Source organism: Microtus pennsylvanicus, chromosome 3 (assembly GCF_037038515.1).
Source record: "Microtus pennsylvanicus isolate mMicPen1 chromosome 3, mMicPen1.hap1, whole genome shotgun sequence".
Taxonomy (NCBI): Eukaryota; Metazoa; Chordata; class Mammalia; order Rodentia; family Cricetidae; genus Microtus; species Microtus pennsylvanicus.
The window spans coordinates 92082888-92102268 of NC_134581.1; the positions used below are offsets into that span (position 1 = coordinate 92082888).

At 44.6% G+C, this 19381-nt stretch overlaps 1 protein-coding gene across 4 annotated transcripts in view; it reads right to left on the minus strand.

Moving 5' to 3' along the window:
* The window catches only part of LOC142846261 (opioid-binding protein/cell adhesion molecule), a 1121841-nt gene that overhangs the window by 742014 nt on the left and 360446 nt on the right, over window positions 1-19381 (minus strand). The window lies entirely within an intron of this gene.

Below are 19381 nucleotides of genomic sequence, written 5' to 3' on the forward strand. Positions count from 1 at the left end.
TTCAGTGGCCCAGGGAAGCTGGCAAGCTTTCCAGTACCAGGCATGATTGCCCTCCTCTTGAGTAGGCTTTAAGTCCCAGTGAACAACTGTTGGTCACCACCAGTGTGTGAGTGCCACTTCTTTCACGTTTATGGGTATCTTGCCATGCTGGTAACAGTCGTGATTCCTAGGTGCTGGAGCTGGCTAGGACATCTCTTCACTTTCTCCCTCTGGCAGCTTGTATAGCATATTTGTTAACCATATCTCCACTTTGCTAGGGCAGCCTCATTCCTAAGTACCTGCTATACCTTATTCTTGTATCCATCAATAAGTTTAACTACCACTCCCCTCAAAGAAGCTTCTATATACAGCAAATGGACACCATCACCAAAACCCATAAATAAACACAATACAGCGATTGGCAGACATCTACATCATGGCCCCTGTATCTATGGCTCAGGGAATATTGCTGAAGAAGGAGCAGAAAGATTTTTAAGAATCAGAATATACCAGGAAGTCTGCTCTGAAACAAACTTTCCTGGAAATCGCCACAAGACTTGAACAATAGCAATATCAGTAGTCAAGTTAATACACAAGGGAAAAACTATACAGGGTCCCATCCTAGACAAAGAACTACTGACAAATAATGATGGTTGAGAAAAGGATAATTAGCTTCTCCCAGAGATGAGCTATCTTGTTGGTTGTCCAATGCAGAGTGGAGAGCTTGAGACCATGTACACACAAACAACTAAAAAGGAATCAGCAGGTTCTGTTTCTAAATAATCATACACACATACACACACACACACACAGGAATATATGTATATGAAGACAACAAATATAATAAAATAAAAAGAAGCTATCACCTTGAGAGTGGGGGTGCAGGGAAGACATCTGAGAAAGGAAAACTGGGAGGGGCTGGGTGAGGAAAGGAGGGCAAGTGATGTAATTCTATTTTAACATAAACAATTTAAATAGAGCTTTCTCTTTAAAAGGTAAAATTTGATGGGGGCTAAAACATTTGCAGATGTCCAAGACCAAAAAGGCTCAAAGATACACTGTCAGTGTGAAGAAGGATTTTGACAGCATTGGTCCTACTGCCTTTTAACAAAGGGGCTTTTGGCACTTTAGGGGAGTTTCTGGGGTCACAGACATTTTTTATAAAGCACAGGACCAAGAGCATCCTAAAGAACTTCTTTAGACCAACTCTGAATATTAATGTCCCTCGACCACGTAGATAACGTGGTCTAGAAATAGGCTTTTTTTTGTTTGTTTTAATCTCAATATTCTTTGTCCTAATTGAGAAAAAGAACCTGAATATTATGATCCTCTCATATTGCTCCCCTTTCCAGTCTGGGAAAAGTTTCACACTTCATCACCAAATGGGCTTCCTGGAAACATCAAGGAATATTAAACATATCAGGAGAGAAAAAATCACCTTTATCTAAAGAGAAATGATAACGCAATATGCATATGGAAGCTTAAACACAAACCCTCTCGGGAAGAAGCAGTACCCTCAGCTTCATGGAAGGGCACTGCAATCTAGTGCCCCTTCTCTGTATGCTTATCTCCTCTGCGATGGTTGGGCAGGAAGGGTTCGCTTCTGCCCTGGAGCAAGTGTCTTCACATCTCAAAATTAAATTTCTTCGTCTTTAAAAAAGACCAACTTGCTGGCTCTCAGTCTGTGACTTCACAGTGTACATCGCTGGCCCTCAGCATCCTCTGGCCCTCCTCAGGGACCATAACACCTTTGTTTTACAAAGAAGTCTCTCTTTCCATACCTGGTTGATACATCTCCTTATGTTCCCCTGGTAGAGCCAGGGAGTTTATAAACTCCAAAGCCATTTAGACCAGTCCCTCTCTGGAAGCTTCCAGTGGCAGGTTCCCTCCCAGGCAACACTCCGAGGGATGCCGAGTGGTGGATTTGTTTTTCTTCTGTGTCCAGCCGGGGACAGCAATGCTCTCCTGGTCACGGATTGCCATCATATGCTTACAGAATGCTTCATGCTGGCATGATTTGCTAAAGGAACATGTTGAGAAGAGGAACAGCAGGATTTGTCCTCCACTTTAGAAACCTTAGAATGAATTGCATTTCGGAAGGGGTTGCTGACCAACCGCCTGGAGCTCAGCATGCATTTCTTTCTACAGCTCTCAGGGTTTTCTACTGACTTAGAGAAATCATTTGGACTTGTAATGTTACCGAAAGGCTTTCATAATGGTGTTACTATCATGAAAATGAATTAAAACATAAAACCCATTAAACTGCATAACCTAGCCTCCATCCCACGAGAGTCCCAAAGATAGAAAATATGTTCAATCCCATCTAGAACAGTGGTAATAATCACTGCTGGGGCCTTCGAAGAGCTTGGTGGGCAGCTGGCATAGCTCTGAGTCTTGAAATATATGTTAAAGTAGTCCTTGTATAATTCTGATGAGTAGTTCCATTATTATACTCAACTTACAGGTGGAAAAACTGAGGCCCAGAGGGATGACTTGATACTCAATTGCTAGTACTTGACAGAGCTTAGATTTGAATTCATTCTACATTAAGAATTCAGCTAATTCCACAGAAAACTCTATAAAGACATTTATTACAGAGTTGGTGATATAGCTCAGTGGTAGAGGGCTTACCTAGCATGTGTGAAACCGAGGCTCAATTTCTAGGGCAGGAGAAGGGAAGGGGAATTATTTACTGGACAAATAGGTTTAAACAAAAACAAAAGAAAAAATAAAACCAAAAAAAAAAAGAGCTTTCCAATAGGAAGGATAACTATAGGGATAACAAAAAGGGAGAAAGACAGGACTGGTATTCGTTAGTGAGAGCAACTGTGGCACAGGGACTGGGGAGCTGAGCATATTGTCTTTGGGTTTCCTAACTGAAGTCTTCAGTGTCCATTGGGGCCATCACTTAGGCTTCTCAAACAGATCAGCTCTGGCCAGTATTTCACACTCTAACCTCACAAATGCAAGTCAAGTAGAGCTAGTCCGATTTTCTTGTAGTGACTGAGAAGTGGTTAACAAGCAAGGAAAAGCAAACTGTGTTGAAAGTAAAAATGTCTACGCATGAGAGCTTGTCTCCCGAAGGAAATGACCACCATATTGTTGCAGTAGGCAGAGGAAAAAAATATCAAAGAGGAGATGGGGGAAGAGGATAGGAAAGGAACTGTGTCTGCATTCTAGCTGGGTTTCTCTACGGTGTCTCACTCACTCCTCTCTCAATGGACATCCTTCACTCTGCTCAATCCACTCCTCTCCGTGCGTACGTGTTTGACGCTTTTGCCCTACCTCTCCATCTTTATGTCTGCATTAACTATGTGGTCAGAACTGGCTTCAGTAAGCATTCAAACGTTGTCAGAAAAATGTCGGTCTTACTTTTTGCTATTGCTGTGATAAACTCCTTGACCAAAAGCAAGTTGGAGAGGAAAGAGTTTATTTGGATTACTTGCTATAGTCCATCATCAGGGGAGGATAGGAACTAATTCAAGGCAAGATCCTGGAGGAAGGAACTGAAAAGAAGGCCAGGGAAGATTGCTGCTTACTGGCTTGCTCCTCATGTATTGCTCAGATTTCTTTCTAATACAACTCAGGACCACTTTCCTAGGGATGCTACCTCCCACAGTGGTCTGGCCCCATCTATATCCATTAGTAATCAAGAAAATATCTCACAGACTTGCTTACAGGCCCATTTTTTTTTTTTTGAGACAGGGTTTCTCTGTGTAGCTTTGGTGCCTGTCCTGGAACTAGCCCTTGTAGATCAGGCTGGCTTTGAACTCACAGAGATCCACCTGCCTCTGCCTCTCAAGTGCTGGGATTAAAGATGTGCACCACCACTACCCAGCAAGGTCCATGTTAAGAAAATGTTTCCTCAACTGAATCTTCCTCTTTCTGACAACTCTCCCTTGTGTCAAATTGACAAAAGATGAATCATCCCAATGCCTTTTACCTCTTTTGACTCCCTGGGCTAGAGATCTACCCTAGCTTTTTCATACTCCTCTTTCTCTCTCTATTGTCTCATCTATTGCACTATGTAGCTGTAGCCCTCATTCTGTAGAGCTGAGATCCCCACATATCTGTTGATTCCACACCTGTGGACCCTTTATCTGGATGTTACTAGCCAATCTGAGTTACCTGCTGGAACGAATAAACAATCGCATAAAGCTATTAATAGCTACGATTTTCATGCCCTCTTCCTGAAAACACAACATATTTGAAGTTGAAATCAGTATAACCCCACTCCCCAAATATTGTTTCCACAATTCCCCTAAAGATTCTTTTACAGTAAACCAGATTTTTAAAAAGTGAGGATTCCTGTTTTCTACTTCCTTTGTCCCCCATACACAATCTGTCAATAATTCTGATCTATTCTCCCTTCCCAGCATCTGCCTCATTTATATTTCCTTAGATTCTCATTCCTACCACCTTGACTTGCAAGCTGTCTTCAAGGCTATGCCAAGTTCCTAGTCTTTGAGGGCACAGGCTTCCTGGGTTAGTGCCCAAGCTTTGACTGGTATTAAAACAATTAAATAGATAATCTCCTCATAGAGTGGTTGATATAATTAAACAACAGCCACCTAGTAAGTGAATCTTCAGTGTGCACTAGTTGTTTTCCTGTCCTCTTGTCTGTATTTCAATTGTGTCTTCTACCAGTAAAAGATTTTTTTTAACCTGGAGGTCTTACAATATGACTTCACTAATAAAAAAATGAAAGATTCTTGGCTATACGTTAAATAAAACCAGACTCTAGCTAGTACTCAACAACTGCCACCATTGCTGTCTACCTTTACTCTATCTACTTAAAACTATGTTTACTTTTCCAAAGACTTATGTTCATACCACCCCTGCTTTTTACAGGTCTACAGGGACTTATTTCGGAGCCCGAGGACCCTCGGTACCTTGTATTTACACTCCCTGTGGCACATTCTTTAACTTCCTCTAACCCTGCTTTGCATCATTACTGGTATTGCTCTGTCAATAGGACATACCAATGGTTTTTGTAAGGTTTAGCTTTAGAGTATACAGCCACAGAGACCCAGTACTGATCCCACACATTCCTTTAGGTCCCATGCATGGTACACGGTAGCTCTTCAATGACATTTGCCAAATAAAGGTATATATGGTGCAGGCAAAAGTATGTGGAAGAGACAGGAAGAAAAGGAAACTGTATCTTCCACACAAGAAAGTAAACATGGCTGAGGATAGCTGTCATCTGATGGGGATTCTGATGACCTTAGACCAAAGTACAAACCTTTTGCTTTAAGGGCAGGCACAACAATCTGTTCTCATTTTTACTTCCGGGCTTGCATGTCCTTTTATATGAATGCAGTTGTATAGCTCAGGGTCAGGCTACTGTGCTGTTTATTGTCCTCAAGCGTGGTCAACCCCTGCAGAGGCCACATGCTTCCCAATGGTTAAGTGTCTTCTCTGGGGAGCCTGGTCAGGCAGTTCTGACCTCAAAGAATCTTTTGAGCTCGGTTAGGAGTGAGGCAGAAGCATTCCAACCTCTATTTGCCGTCTAAAATGATAAATGATCTCAGAATGGTCAGTTGTGGGAACTGGGTCATTTCCCCTTCTGCATTACACACAGCTGCTTTTCACGGCTCTCTCGCTGTGATTGGTTTTCTGAGATGAGAACACACAGGAGTGAAGCACTATGGTTTATCTTCCTGGATGAGATACAAATAAGAGTTATGTGGCCAATCAAGTTAGGGCTGTAGCAGGCAGGTGTAGGCATCGCTTGGAGACTTGTCACTCAACTTGATTTGGGCTTTGCACAAATTCCTCTCTGAATGATGCACCTGGCAACCTGTTGGCAACCTGCTGGCAACCTGAGACCCTCATCTGGATCAGCATGCATGGACACTACTCTCTGAACAATGGGGTGCGATTCTCTTCCTCTGAACAAACATCATGCATATTCTTTCTATTGTACTTTGGTTATATCTGCGTATTGAAGATAGGAGACATACACTGAGCTGGTTTTGGCTACATGTATGAAATGGCAAAATTGGGCAAAACTTGTGTGAACTTTTGGGTAATTCACCTATTTAGCACCTTATGCTTATACATAATTGGGTGTGCATATGAGTGAAATCAGATGCATTATGGGAAAGAACAACTGTAGCAGAAAAATTATTATGACCTAATCTATCAATCAAAACAAGAGAATCACCATTGCTACACCACTTAATAACTAAACTCCTACTACTGAATGCCATCAAAGGAAGTCCTAAGCCATAATTGGGTCTCTCAAATATCTTTACTCATGTGGCCTATTTATTCTGACCTACCATTTTGCTTTAAATAAAGTTTACTTGTTACTTATTGCAAATCTGTGGGATCCTTTATTTCAGTTCTTCGGGTAAGAGACTAGGAAGCTGGGGGACATATTGTCCAGATGCAGGGGCCAAATCTTTAAGCCCCCTCCCTTTCTGTCTGCCTGTCTGTCTAACTCTCTGTGTCTCTCTTTCTCTCAGCATACTTTTAAAGTGGATTTTGGGAAGAAGAGAAAGGGTTAAGACGTGGTAGGAGGAGGATCTGGAGGTGCAGAGTGGAGATTGGTTGACTTGTGCCTGCATTAAGGTGTGTGTGTGTGTGTGTGTGTGTGTGTGTGCGTGTGCGTGTGTGTGTGCATGTGTGTGTGTGTGAGAGAGAGAGAGAGAGAACAGATAATCATTTTTGCGTTCAGCATTAAAAAAATCTCACTTATTTGTAGCAACATGTAAAATTGTTTATACTTATATACTGTGCAAATATTTCTCCATATCTCATGTCAGTTGAACCCGAGAGCAAACCTAGATAAAGGTGAGATAAATCTGATTATGCCAGTTCCCTTCAGAGTTAACAGCATACAGACATGTTTATTGGCCTGCTCTTAATCACACAACTAGGAGCTAGGACTTTTGAGAAAGTACTCATTTTCCCACTCGATCACATTCTCTGTCTTCAATATCCAAGCTGATGCTTAGTAAATTCCATTATTATGATTTCCTACAGGGGCCCCAAAGCAGCATCTCACTGTGGTATGAGCTGAGGCACAGGCTTATAAACCACATCACTTTCTTAAGAGGGGGAGAGAAGGAAGACGGAGGGCTCTTGAGACGAGGCTCCACGAAGAAGGCAGGTGCAAGTGCTATACTCAAGGCCAGGCAGCTGTGTCTGGCTCTCATCCTGCGTCTGAAAGCGAAGCAGATCCACTTCGTAGGGGTCTGCGTGCCTCTTTGTGTCTTGTCCTCTTCTGTAACAAGAGAACTTCGAGGGCAGCTTCAAGAATGGAATGTGAAGGAGCAGCTTACTTTCCTGGAAGGATGGATGCTTCAACTGCCAGAATAAAAGGGGGAAAAAAACAACAACCACTCTTAGGTGTTCCCTGTGTCCTTGCTCTAAAGCTGCTTACCAGGATTCCTTGCAGGCCTCTCCCTCGCTGTGCTAATCTATTTCCAGCCAGGCCCATCATTCTCTCTACCCACCACATGCCGGCCACAAGACCAGGGCAGAACCTGGCCCAACCCCAAGGGAGATGGATGCAGACACATGCCATTATGCACCCCAGACTCTCCCTTGGACTACCTTAGTCCCAGTCTCGCATTTGTAAATCATATGCCTTTGGGTGACTGGTGCATCAGTTTCACATATTCCCCTGTGGGAAAGTAAGAGCAGGTAGACATGACCTTGATTGGAATAGAATGGGCTGAGTTAGTGTTTCCTCCCAGTAAGTTCAGGGGATACCAGTTGTGGTGTCCCTGACACAGAAAGCTTTTAGCAAGTGCTTGGCACAGACTCGAAGTGCCCTAAAGAGCAGTTAAGAGCATAAGTGAGTCCTTTGGGTTATGATCGAACTTCCTCCCACGCATGTGTCACTTTCCTCATGCCAATCTTGTTTCATACGGATTGGGGGACACTTACCTACCTAGAATGTGTGAAGCCCTGGATGCTGTCCCTATGCACACAACAAAAAGAAAACACATAGATTGAGATAAATGATCAAATGTCTGCATTCTAACAATTGAAGCCATCTGGTCACAGTAGATAAGAGGTCCTAGCACATTCTGGTTGAGAAATAGTTGAATATACACACCTAACCAGTAGATCAAAAATCAGACTCAGACACCTAGATGACAAAGTGAATTTAGTAAGCAGAGTAATGATTGAATTAAAGTTTGGAATGCAGAAAATAGCTTCTTTGGCAGCATATGGAAAAGAAATGCCTTGGCCTCTAGGCAGCAATGGGGAGCACACAAGAGCTGAGTCATGAAGTGTCCCATATTAACCGACAAGAGAAGGTTGTGAGACTAACTGAGAATTCAGTATCTACACTGTGCTTCCTAAAGTATGCTTGCCAGGTTCTTTACAGGAAACAAAAACCTCTAAGAGCTGTATGCACCAATGTCTTAATTAAACCAGAGAGAAAGAGATTTTCTAATTAATGGAAAGTTAAGTATGATTAATGATGAACGCTGTAGCACAAGTTTAGCCTGAGACTGTCAGAGAATGCCATACTTTGTCATGGTGGGAGACCATGGACAGAACTCCATCTGGCATGACGTAGAGGTGACATTGGGTAAAAAGATTTCCAAGAAAGAAGTCTGAAAAGCTGGGCAGTGGTTGTAGTGGGGGTGCATTGCTGAGACTGGAACCCAGGACCTCGTGTTTTCTAGACAAGAACTCTGGCAAGGAGCCACACTCCTGATTCGAGAAGCCTGAAACATTTGACAGAATCATTTTACATAGAACTCAAGAAGAATCATCTACAGCTTGTAAACATTGGAGTGGTACCCTCAGTAAATACAAGAATTTCTAAATCAGTCTATACGATGCTGTGGGTGTGGCTGAGCCTGCAGGAGGAGGGCCCATTTGAAGGAGGAGCTTTGGTCACAGGGAAATTTGTCATAGACTGGTTTTATCACAGAGATGAACTCTGTGAGAATGTGGGGTTCTGATGGGGAGGGGAAGAAGAAAGAACTTCTATTAAGTAAGAAACGAGGTTTTAATAAGAGTGATACCACGTGGGTTAGCACTACGGATTGAGTTCAGGTTGTGTTGTTTATACACAGAGCAAGGGCAGGTCTGAGACGAGAGAAAAAGTGAGCCAGATAAATTTAGCGATTTTCGGAAATGGCAAATGGGGTAGGGGCCATAACTCTGGCAGCAGAGGGCTAGACTAGCAAGCACAAGGTTTGGTCCCTACCCCAACATCCGCTAGATGTGGAGATGGAGACCTGTAGTCAGCACTCAGGAGGCTGAGACAGGGGTATCAGACATTCAAAGTGATCTTTGGCTATATCTGAGGGTTAAGGCCAGCCTGCAGTATGTGAGACATTATCTCAAAAACATTTATTTTTAAGCAGTGGCAACTATTTGAAATAGGTATTGGAAACTTGTTTGGGAAGTAATTAGAAAGAAGAGGAATTAATGGTTTCGTCGTGTCCTAATGGCCTTGATGGGCCTGCCTTACCTGAACAAATGCTGACCTTCAGGTGTGGATGGGATTTCCCCACCATGGCGGCTAGTGCCTTTCCCTTCTGGTTTCCTGTCTGGTACCGACTCTGGGCAACATGTTCCCTTGTATTCCAGTTTTCCTGGTCATTGCAATTCATCTCAAGGAGTCTTCAGCCAGATCAAGGACAAAGTCTCATGGGATGAAGGCTTCTCTGGGGGTAACAACTTCCTGTTTTATAGAACTCTTTTCAATTTGTGAAGTTCTAGGTTTACAGGTTACCGAGAGAAATGGAAGAAGTAATTTGTTAGACACTTCTGGGCCGTGATTCTTCCAATGGCAATGTTGTGGTTCTTCTGGGTCCTGAGACGGTAGAAACTCCTGCTTTGACCTTCAAAAATGTATTCCAAAGATAAACAGCACCACGGGCTTTTGAGAAACACCTTACAATGTACAATGTATTAAGGATGTTCATGTTAGATCCTGACAATGCTAGATCTTAGGGAAAAAGTGAGTTATTTTCAACTCAAGCTGATAGCATAGATCTGCACTAAAGTCCTAAGCATAGGGAATTTCCTACTGGCTTGATGTTCATTGTCTGGGATGTTCACTGTCCCTGGATAAACCATTTCCCCTTTCTGCTACTCTGGCTGCATGACTAATGTTTACTAGTGGCCACTTGATATGAGTGTGGGGTGTCAAATGAGCCAATGTAAGAGTGCCCAAAGGAGAAGCCCATGATCACTTAGTGGGAAGAAAGTATCTCCATCATAGCTTTCTTTCTCAGCCTTGTCCATATGGCACAAAACTAGGGAGTCCCTGCTGGGTTAATAACATGACAGGGCTGGAGTGTGCTGTAGACAAGGGAAGAAAAAAAAATCTCACTTGATATTAAATTTCTGAAAAGAGCTGTCCAATTTGCTAGCTCTTCCCCTCCTGACCTTCCCTGAGTATTGAGAAGGTGAGATGCCTCTCTCGGCACCAGCATCTCCATAGCAGGAAACTCCGAGAAGCAGAGTGTGCTTAAATAAATGTCTTCAAGGTTTTTCAACCACATTGACCACGGGCATAGCCCATCAGAGTCAGGGCTCTCCCTGTCTCTGATCACAGCGGCCTTAAAGGAGCTATCAGGGGCAGAATCCATTGAGTTTCCCATGTTCTCACCCTTAGGCCTGACCTGCTGACTCATTTTCTACGTGTAGATTTGACTTTCCTTTCTCTCGCAAGGTAGAAAGGATAATGGAAAGTTACTGGCTACTCGGAAATGAAGAAGTAGACTAGAGGCAAGGGAACAGCAGGGTCAGGTCATGGGAGGTTTGAGGAGCCATCCAGTTTGGACAAGACGAAGGGCAGCGCTGAGTCAGGCTAATGTCAGAGTGAGCAAACCCCAGCAGCAATGCATCAGAGGACAGGGAGATCAGAGAGGGCCAGCTGCTTCAAAATGGGAAGAGGCTGTCTCCTGAGGTAGAAAGACTGATGCTGACAAGCATGTGTGGACTTCCTGCATGCAGGTCTAATTCATACATGGCAGGGGTTAACTGAGGTCACATGCATGATAAGGCAGTGCATACAACCTCAAGGACTCAACAAGAGCTGCCATTATGAAGCTGCCTCTCTGTTTTACTATGGGTCCCCTCTCTGTAGTAAGATCTGAATGGCTGGATATTACCCTAAACAGAATTTGGAATTAAAGCACTCAGAAAACATTTTCTCATATTTTGGCAAATGAAAACCAATATTCCTAATATGATTACAAGAAATATTCTTAATACGATTATAAGATCAATCAATATATGGTCATGATACCCTGTATACATGCATGGAAGTTTTAAAGAATAAAGAATAGAAAATGAAACAGAAAGAGTATGGCTAATAAGCCAATGGCAATAACATCTATGCCTACCAATTTCAGGGACCACAGCAGGCAGATCCTGCGATACACAAGTGTGTGTGATCAAGGTGTCTGACCTTGAGGAATTCACCAGATCGCATTTGTTATTTATTCTCCAAGCATATTCAGTGAGTTCACCTCCATCGCTCCATTTGCAGAAATGAATGATTACCTCATCTAATTCTAAGATGCCCAGACTAAGGCTTGCCCTATAGTAGACACCCAGCAAATGCCTTCTGTCGGTGACCCTTTCTGTCTACCCATGTACTTCATAGAGGGTGTTAACCCGTGACTGTGGGCATTAGTGAGCCAAACTGCCAGCTTGTCACTGTGTCCCTCAGTCTCATCTTTTCACAGGCGAATCTAGTAGCAACAGATCCCTGTCGTGCTTTGCCCGTTTAGAATCCAGGCTTTGCCCTTTTTCCTCTGGCAGTTAGGACATCACCTGGGGTTCCTTCTTTCTGACTGGGCAGCCCTTTCTCTCTTCCAGGGTCCATGTTTACTCAGTACCCCATCTCTTTGGGCTCATGGCCCTGATCAGAGAGCCTTGGAGAGATCAGATGACTTAGAGGGAATGGCTTGGCAGAAAGCAGCCACCACCTTCAGGATTTAGTGTCCTGATTGACAGGCAGAGTGACCGGAAGCTTAGGAAGGAGAGAAGGGAAAAGGTGAAGGTGGAGGGGAAAAACAAACTCCCTCCTTACTGTGGGTCCTGCTGTAACTCTCCTGAGTGGACCACCACAATTCATGTGCTCTCTGAACCGGGAAAAGCAATAGACCCAGACAGCCATCTCAATTCTATTTAGCAGCTTAAAATCTAAATTGATGGCTTCTCTTCGTCTCCTCTGAAGGTCTTTTATTTAGGTTTTGTGCCTTGTTCGTCCTAACTTTGTTACGCACCACGCTACTTGCAAATGGGGCAGCATAAATTAAGACGTGGTGATGATAACATTTGGAGCAGGTCCTCCGGGAGGCTCGTGTGAATCTGGCTTGTGGATATGAGCAAATCTTCCAATTTGACATTGCAGCATACAACTCATATATTTCTCCCTGCGATTCCATTTCCCACTCCTGTCAGCCCACCTCATTGAGCCAATGCCAGGAGAGGCCCCAGGCAACTCCAGTGCTTCCTATTTCAAGCAAAGCAAAGTTAATTTACTCGCATGAAAGATGCAAAATTCAAATCTCTTCTCTTTCATCCTCTAGACGACTCGGTTTGTTTCTGACAGGCCAGTTGCCCTGCTCAAACTCCCGGGGTCTCCACATTTGCTGCTGTCACACGGAAGAGCTGGCGGGCTTTTGTAGGCTGATCAGCAGTGGGAGCCTTGTCTACTACTTAGATGCTGCAGCTAGGGCAATGTGGTCCTGCCAAGAGCTGGCAGCTGCTTTTCCCATGGCTGTAGATGACCTTTAAAGAAGCCTGCGTCTGCATCAGCAGCTTAGTAATCTTCAGGTCTGAGATGCAGTCAGCTGACTGCCTGCAGGAAGGGTGTCTTGGAGGCCACAATGGAGCTATCTTTGTGGTTAGCAAGACGACTCTTCCTAGGTGGTAGAAGCTACAGAGGATAAGGAGCTGGGATGCTTAAAGAGAACAGAGCCCTTCCATCCATCACTGGGAAGCAAAAGCAACCAGAACCCATGTGAACTCTAACCCTGTCCCGGGGCTCCAGGCTCTCTGGGTAAACCTCTCTCTCCTTCATTTCTCTCCCTCTCACTCCCTCCTCCCAGGTAAGGCTCGGAGCCTTCTTATTTCTGTAAGCCTTTTACACTGCAACAGGTGACCATGGGAATCAGTTGTGTATTTTACAGATAAGGTAAGTGGCTTCTCACAATGATTGTCTGGTAACGCTCATTGTTGGGGACTACAGACCCTTAGACCCTGAACTTTCTATGACCCATTACCTGCTGGAGTGAACAGCTTGTTTTTCTGTGCTTGTAGCTGCTCTGAGCATGAGACCCTCATGAGTTCCTGATGGCAGAAGAGTGGTTTTCTAGTGGGTTTGCAGCTGCAAATCCCAAGAGCTGGGGCATGGCCATTAGTTAAAGAGAGCCCTATATAAGCTGCCCTGGAACACAATAAAATTGGCCTTCTTGTTTCAAGTGTGACCTGTGTCTCTCTATGTTTTTCAGTCTCCAACATTTTGCCTGACCTGCAGTCCTTTTGGGAATGGGCATATTAATAAATAGTAAAGCTAAGATTTGCACCCAGGATCTGAATGATGCTTTTAGTCAGCACACCTGTGAAAACCAGAGCTGAGGACATAGACTTAAGGCTCTACCCTTGCGGTGGACATCAACATCCTTGCTCTTCAACCAGACTGAGTGATGCGCTCCATACTGCTGCTCTGGGCTCTGCTCAAAGGGTGAAACCACACGCTGCTTTGGTACCTGGCTCTCGGATGATGTCCTAGCGCCACCCAGAACAGGATCCAGGCTACTTCAAGCACTACCGTTCTCTATCAGGATCAACAGGACATGGTTCCAGGACCCTCACAGATACCCAAACTCTGGGTGATCAAGTCCTCCATATGAAAAAGTACTTGAATGAAACCTACATGTAATCTTTAAATCATTCTAGATTGATTATAATGACTAGGGCAATGTTAATACAATATAAAGAGTTTTATTTTGTATTATTTGGGGGATTACAAGGAGAAAAGTCTGAACGCATTTCACTAAAATGAAAATTGTAAAGATTCTCTTTTTTGACCTGTAGGTATTTGAACCTACAGCCATGGAGGGCTGGCCTACTGTAAGTGAACCCTCCCATCCCCACATCCATCCTCTCTGCCAAGATGTCCAGGCATCCTAGGAAGCCTTCCTCCCTGCTTTCTATCTTCAGCTCTTCCCACAGCTCAGGAGGTTCTAATGGATCCTACATGATGGTAAGAATGATGTCACTTTCAGTCCCTAGGATTGCCAAGGCAATCAGCTATACCCAATGGCCACAGAATGGAGCAGAAGGATAGAGGTGTTGGCAGTGGGCACAGGCTAAGAGGTCCAGCAGAAAGCCACACAGTCCCCTGCCTCAGAACTGTTCTTGGAAGAGAGTGGCTTGCTTGCTGAAACCATCTCAAAGACATTAATAATTTATCATCCCCAGGAGGAAAGTCAAAAATTTCCAAAGAGGGAAATAAAGACCTAACAGGCCCTAGAGTCTCTCACTCAATTGACAAGGGTTGTTTTCATATTCATCTACTGCAGATATAGGAGTCTCAGCCATAAAGGAAGGTAGAAGGAGAGGTTGTATGGGCTCAATCCTCTAAAAATTCCCCAAAAGCCCCAACAAAAGACATCTTTTAAAAGTAAGATCATTCCATAGCGATACGATTTCAAATCTCCTCAGAATTTACTAGGGTTTTTGCATATAAGTCTTGAACACTGAAGGTACTGGATAAGTAATTTATGGGTATTGTTAACCAACATTTCTATAAGAAAATGGAGTCTGCGAGAATAGAGTTGAAGTTCTTACAAGCCAGACACTGGGTATCACTGCTCTGACCACAGAGCCAAGCTTCACAGTATGTGGGACCCCTTATTGCCCCCATCTTTATTCTAGGAAAGGAAACACTAGGTGGTTGAAACAGAAGAGCAAGGAGGCCAGGAAGGAGCCAGGGACCAGAGCTTTCCAGGTTTAAGTCAGTGAAAATCTCAGCTGTGACCATCACTGCTGAAAGAGGCCCAGTGTTCTGTAAAGATCCGCCTTTTCCATCCGGGACCCTTAAGCACTCTTTTTCTTTTTGTGCATTGGTGCGATCCCTACAGAAGATAAAGTCTGCACTGTGACCATCCAGAGGTTCTAGACCTTGTAAGAAACAACACAAAGTCTTGGAGCAGGAGATTGAGTTGGCAGAATGCTAACCTTCCATGTGGGAGGCCTGGACTGGACTCATAACATCACAACTATCTGCCTGGCTGTTACACTTAGTGGGCTAAGGCAGTTGGACAGAAAGTATATAAAGGTCATTCAGAAACAAGAAAAGAAAAGAAGTTTATTTGTTCATGGTTACGAGAAAAAAAGACAAAATTATTATTGACTTTTTCCCACATGGTTTTCTCCCTTAGAATGCAGGTGTCCAAATCTATCTGAACTTAGTTTGGTTAAGTGTTCAAAGTTCTAAAAAAAATTGAGAGATTATTTAAAAGGAAATTCAAGCACTCCTCAGTGTGAGTCAGTTTTCCTTCACTGTAACAAGTTACTTGGTAAGAGTGACCTCAAAAGAGGAAAGAGTTGGGTACTGGTCTTACAGGTTCCAATTGATGATTAGGTGGCCTCATGGGTCTCAGGCCTCTGGTCAAGGTGCACACACAGCAAGAGTGGGAAGTGGCAGGAAGATTTTGTCATGTGATATCCAAGGAGAAAAAGAGGAAAAGAAAGGGGATGAGTCCTCACATCTCCCAGGGCCACAACTCCCATGGCGTAAGAATTTCCTGGTAGGCGCCACTCCTAAAAGTACCACCCTGGTGCCTGAGTCTTCAAACTAAGGGCCTTTGGTCCAAATCACAGCATCCTTTTCAGTCTTGACTTGACCTTCCTGCTTCTGCTGTGTTCCCTGTCCAACTGGGTCTGCAAAGGCAGAGGGATAGGGTGCCTTGATTCTGTCTCCTAGTGACAGAAGGGGTGTCTCTTGTTATCCAGGGGCTCCTGGCATTAGTCCTTTAGTTCCTGCTTCATTATTCTAGAACTTGGATGGTCTCAGCAAAATAAGCCATTCATTACCAGGGTCTTTTTGAACACAACCAGCAGCATTTCCAACGGTCAGCATCCTTTATCATCTCCAACAACACCCACCCTGTCTAGTCCCTCAGTATGTCCTCCATCTACACACAGTAACCCCTTCTCTCCTGATCCCCCACAAAGCAGGCTGTTTTGACTTTTTTCCTGGTAGGGAGACATTTCTTTAGTAATCTGGGAGTGTTAATGTGCTAATGCAGGTAAATTGTAATTAATTTCTCTCTAATTGATGCGTGGGTCTACCTAGGCCCCTCATTTTCCTCCCTTCATTTCTTTATAAATATATGATTTGACAGGTTAATTTGAAAGCAAAGTTAGATTCTTTACAGCCATCTAAGCAAAAGCCCCAGCACGCAATTTGCTGTCTAGTTGGGTGAAGCATAATAAAAGGGTTGAAGTCAGGTTATCCTTTTTTTTTTATCATCGTTTTGCTAATTTAATCTTTTTCCTCTTCGGAAGGTAATAAAATATTCATTCCCCAGCCCGAAAACCTTGGCAAATGCTATTCGAGGGGCAGTATCCACAGTGTGCCTGCTCCCCTCCCTGTGTTGACCTTCTCCCAGGTGGGCCCAGCAAGCCTACTCCTGAGCGCTCCTTAAGGGCCCCGTGGGCAGCTCTGGGGGTGTTCTGTTTTGGCATCCGAATCGGATTGAGTCAAGCTTTCCACATCTTGCTACAGCTCAGAGAAAAAGGTTAGAGATTGTTGGAGGCGCCGAGGCAGCAGGAGAGTCAGCCCCACAGTCAGGTGCCTGGAGATATTCTCAGAGAAGGCCTGAGAGGGAGGGCGGTTTTTCTCTCAGCAGGGGCTTGAGTTCGCTGTCTGGGTTTATGGAAGGAAGACAGGTGGCTTTTCCACAAGGGCACTAAGCCTTCCGAAGGCAAGAGGAAAGCCCAGCTGACTGGGTGGCAGATTCAGGGGAGATTACACTGAGATGAGTTGGGGAAAACTGAGGGGCAAGCTTCTTTTCGCACACACGAATAACGCCGGACGCTGAGAATCTATACCATGTGTACCATCTCCCCTGGTGATTTGCTAAAAACGTCTCCGCTCCCAGGTTTAATCACGCGAGAACGGACATAGTTAAGAGATCAAAAACCCTTCCTGGATGGACTCTTCAGAGATTTGTCCTAACAGCAGAGGCATGTTGGGGTCATCTTCCCCTTTCTGCCCCCTCTTCTCTCCCTGTCAAGCAAGCTGAGAAGCAGGATTTAGAAGGGATGGGTGCTGCTGGTACTTCCCTTACTTAGGGGGCAGTAAGGAGACTTACCCCTGGGAAATAGGATTTTTGTCAGCTGTTAAACTCAAGAGGTTCCATCTAGACCCTGGTGTTGAAGGTCCCGGTGAGACGTGTGTGCACGTGTGCCACGGTCACAAGCTCACCAGCCTTCTTTCGGTAGAGCAGAGGAGGTGCCTGCTCTGGTGAGAAGTAAGTCTCAGGAAGGGGGAGCTGATTAGTGCCCAGTGGCCCTTTAGTACCCCGGTGGTCACCATGGTTCCCCTGCAGAGATAACAAGGGTGTGCAGCTCTTCCAAAGAGCTTGGGTTAAATGCCTGAGACTCAACCCAAATCACTTGAGAGTCCTGTATGGGAAGGCTTCTGCAGGAACTGCTGAATGCATGAAACCAGAAACGAGACGGATGCCACCCTGCCCTTTTATTAAGTATGCTCATGCCCCGGGCATTTTATTTTTAAATAATTAATTAATCAATCACTTCGGTAGTGCTGGCAGTAGACGCAGAGACTATACTCTCAGCCCCTGCTTTTTATTTTTTTAAGGTTGCCATGAGTAGGTTAACCTGTCTCACCCTCCATAAAGCTACAAAATAAGCTGCCTGATGAATGCTTTCAAATAGCTAATTTTTTCTCTACATTTTATACAAGTGCACATTTTAGTGGCTATATCTCCCCGCCATTTTTGCATGTCATTAGGATCTTTTATTTTCATAACAGATTATGCAATTATGACTATTCTTCCATATGAAATTTAGTTTCATTCTTTCTGTCCAAATATTTGGGGAACTTCATTCATTAGGGAAAAGGTCTCTTTCACTCACTGTTATTTTTAATTATCAGCATTAAACTATCTTAAAAGGCTGCCTGAAAACCAAAGAGGAGAACCATTTATCAGGGAAACAACTCGAGCACATCAGAGGGGAAATACTACCCAAAAATGACACAAGCAGATGGATTGAAGAGACACCGAGAGTGCAGAATGCATCCAGATTGGAAGGGAGGGAGGGAGGGAGGGAGGGAGGGAGGGAGGGAGGGAGGGAGGGAGCTGGAGCTCTGCAAAGAAAGGATGGTGGTGGGGGTAGCAGAACCTTGACCTTTGCTAAGGAAGGATGCTAGGTTTCAAAGGGCAGGGCGGAGCAGGCTGCATAGCCCCCCCGAGTGCAACCTTAGAGCCTTTAGCAAATAAAAAAATGGGACTAGAGCTTAGTCTGTGCCTCTCACCATCGTGTGCTGGGATGGGCGGCTCAGTATTTCCTCTTGGGAATCACAGCCATGTGTATACACCAGAAAAGAGAGTCTTGCCTCTCAGCCCCCCCCCCTCCGGAAAGTTCTTCAGGTCAGAAAAGGAGTGAGTGAGGGCATCCTGGCCACCAGAGGAGAGCACTCCAGCCTGTGGTTATGCTAGCTCTATTCTCCTTTCTCTCACTTCCTTCCACAGAGGACACTCATGACATGGTGACCCACACTCCCTTTCACACGCCCTGACTTCCTTCCATCCTGCATCCCACCCACTGTCCTTTGACTTCCTCTCCTACTACAGTGCTGACCTCTAAGGACTGCTGCCTTAAGCGACCTCTGCCTTCTGTGGGTCCCTCTGTCTGTGGAACCCCATCTTTGGTTTTTCATGAAATCTCTTCCTGGAGTGTCTGGAATTCTTTAGCTATATCCGTCCTCTCATCTTCACTGTACCCCACCCTCGCATGTGCCCCCCTGACTCCCCACCAAGTCGAGTCTCCTTTCCTAATTCATACACCACTCTTCATTATTTATTGTGTCTTATCAGCATCACCCGCACTGATTGGACCACTGTATGTAATCCACATGGCGACATCAACACACATCTGCCTGCTATGTATCTCTACAGACCCGAATTAAACGTACCTCTCCCCCTGAACATCTGCTGCCTGCTCCTCCTACTTCAATCCCCAATTTGAACACCACTCTTTATCCATTCAGTTTCTGGGCTCGGAATCCCAGGGTCCGTTGCCATCGCTCTTCTCCCTCTGCTCTCCACAACCACACTATGGCTAGATCCCGACCTTACTGTCCACCGAGGGCCACACAAGTCTCCCTTTCCTCTGGCCTTTGTACAAGGTCAGGATTGAACCC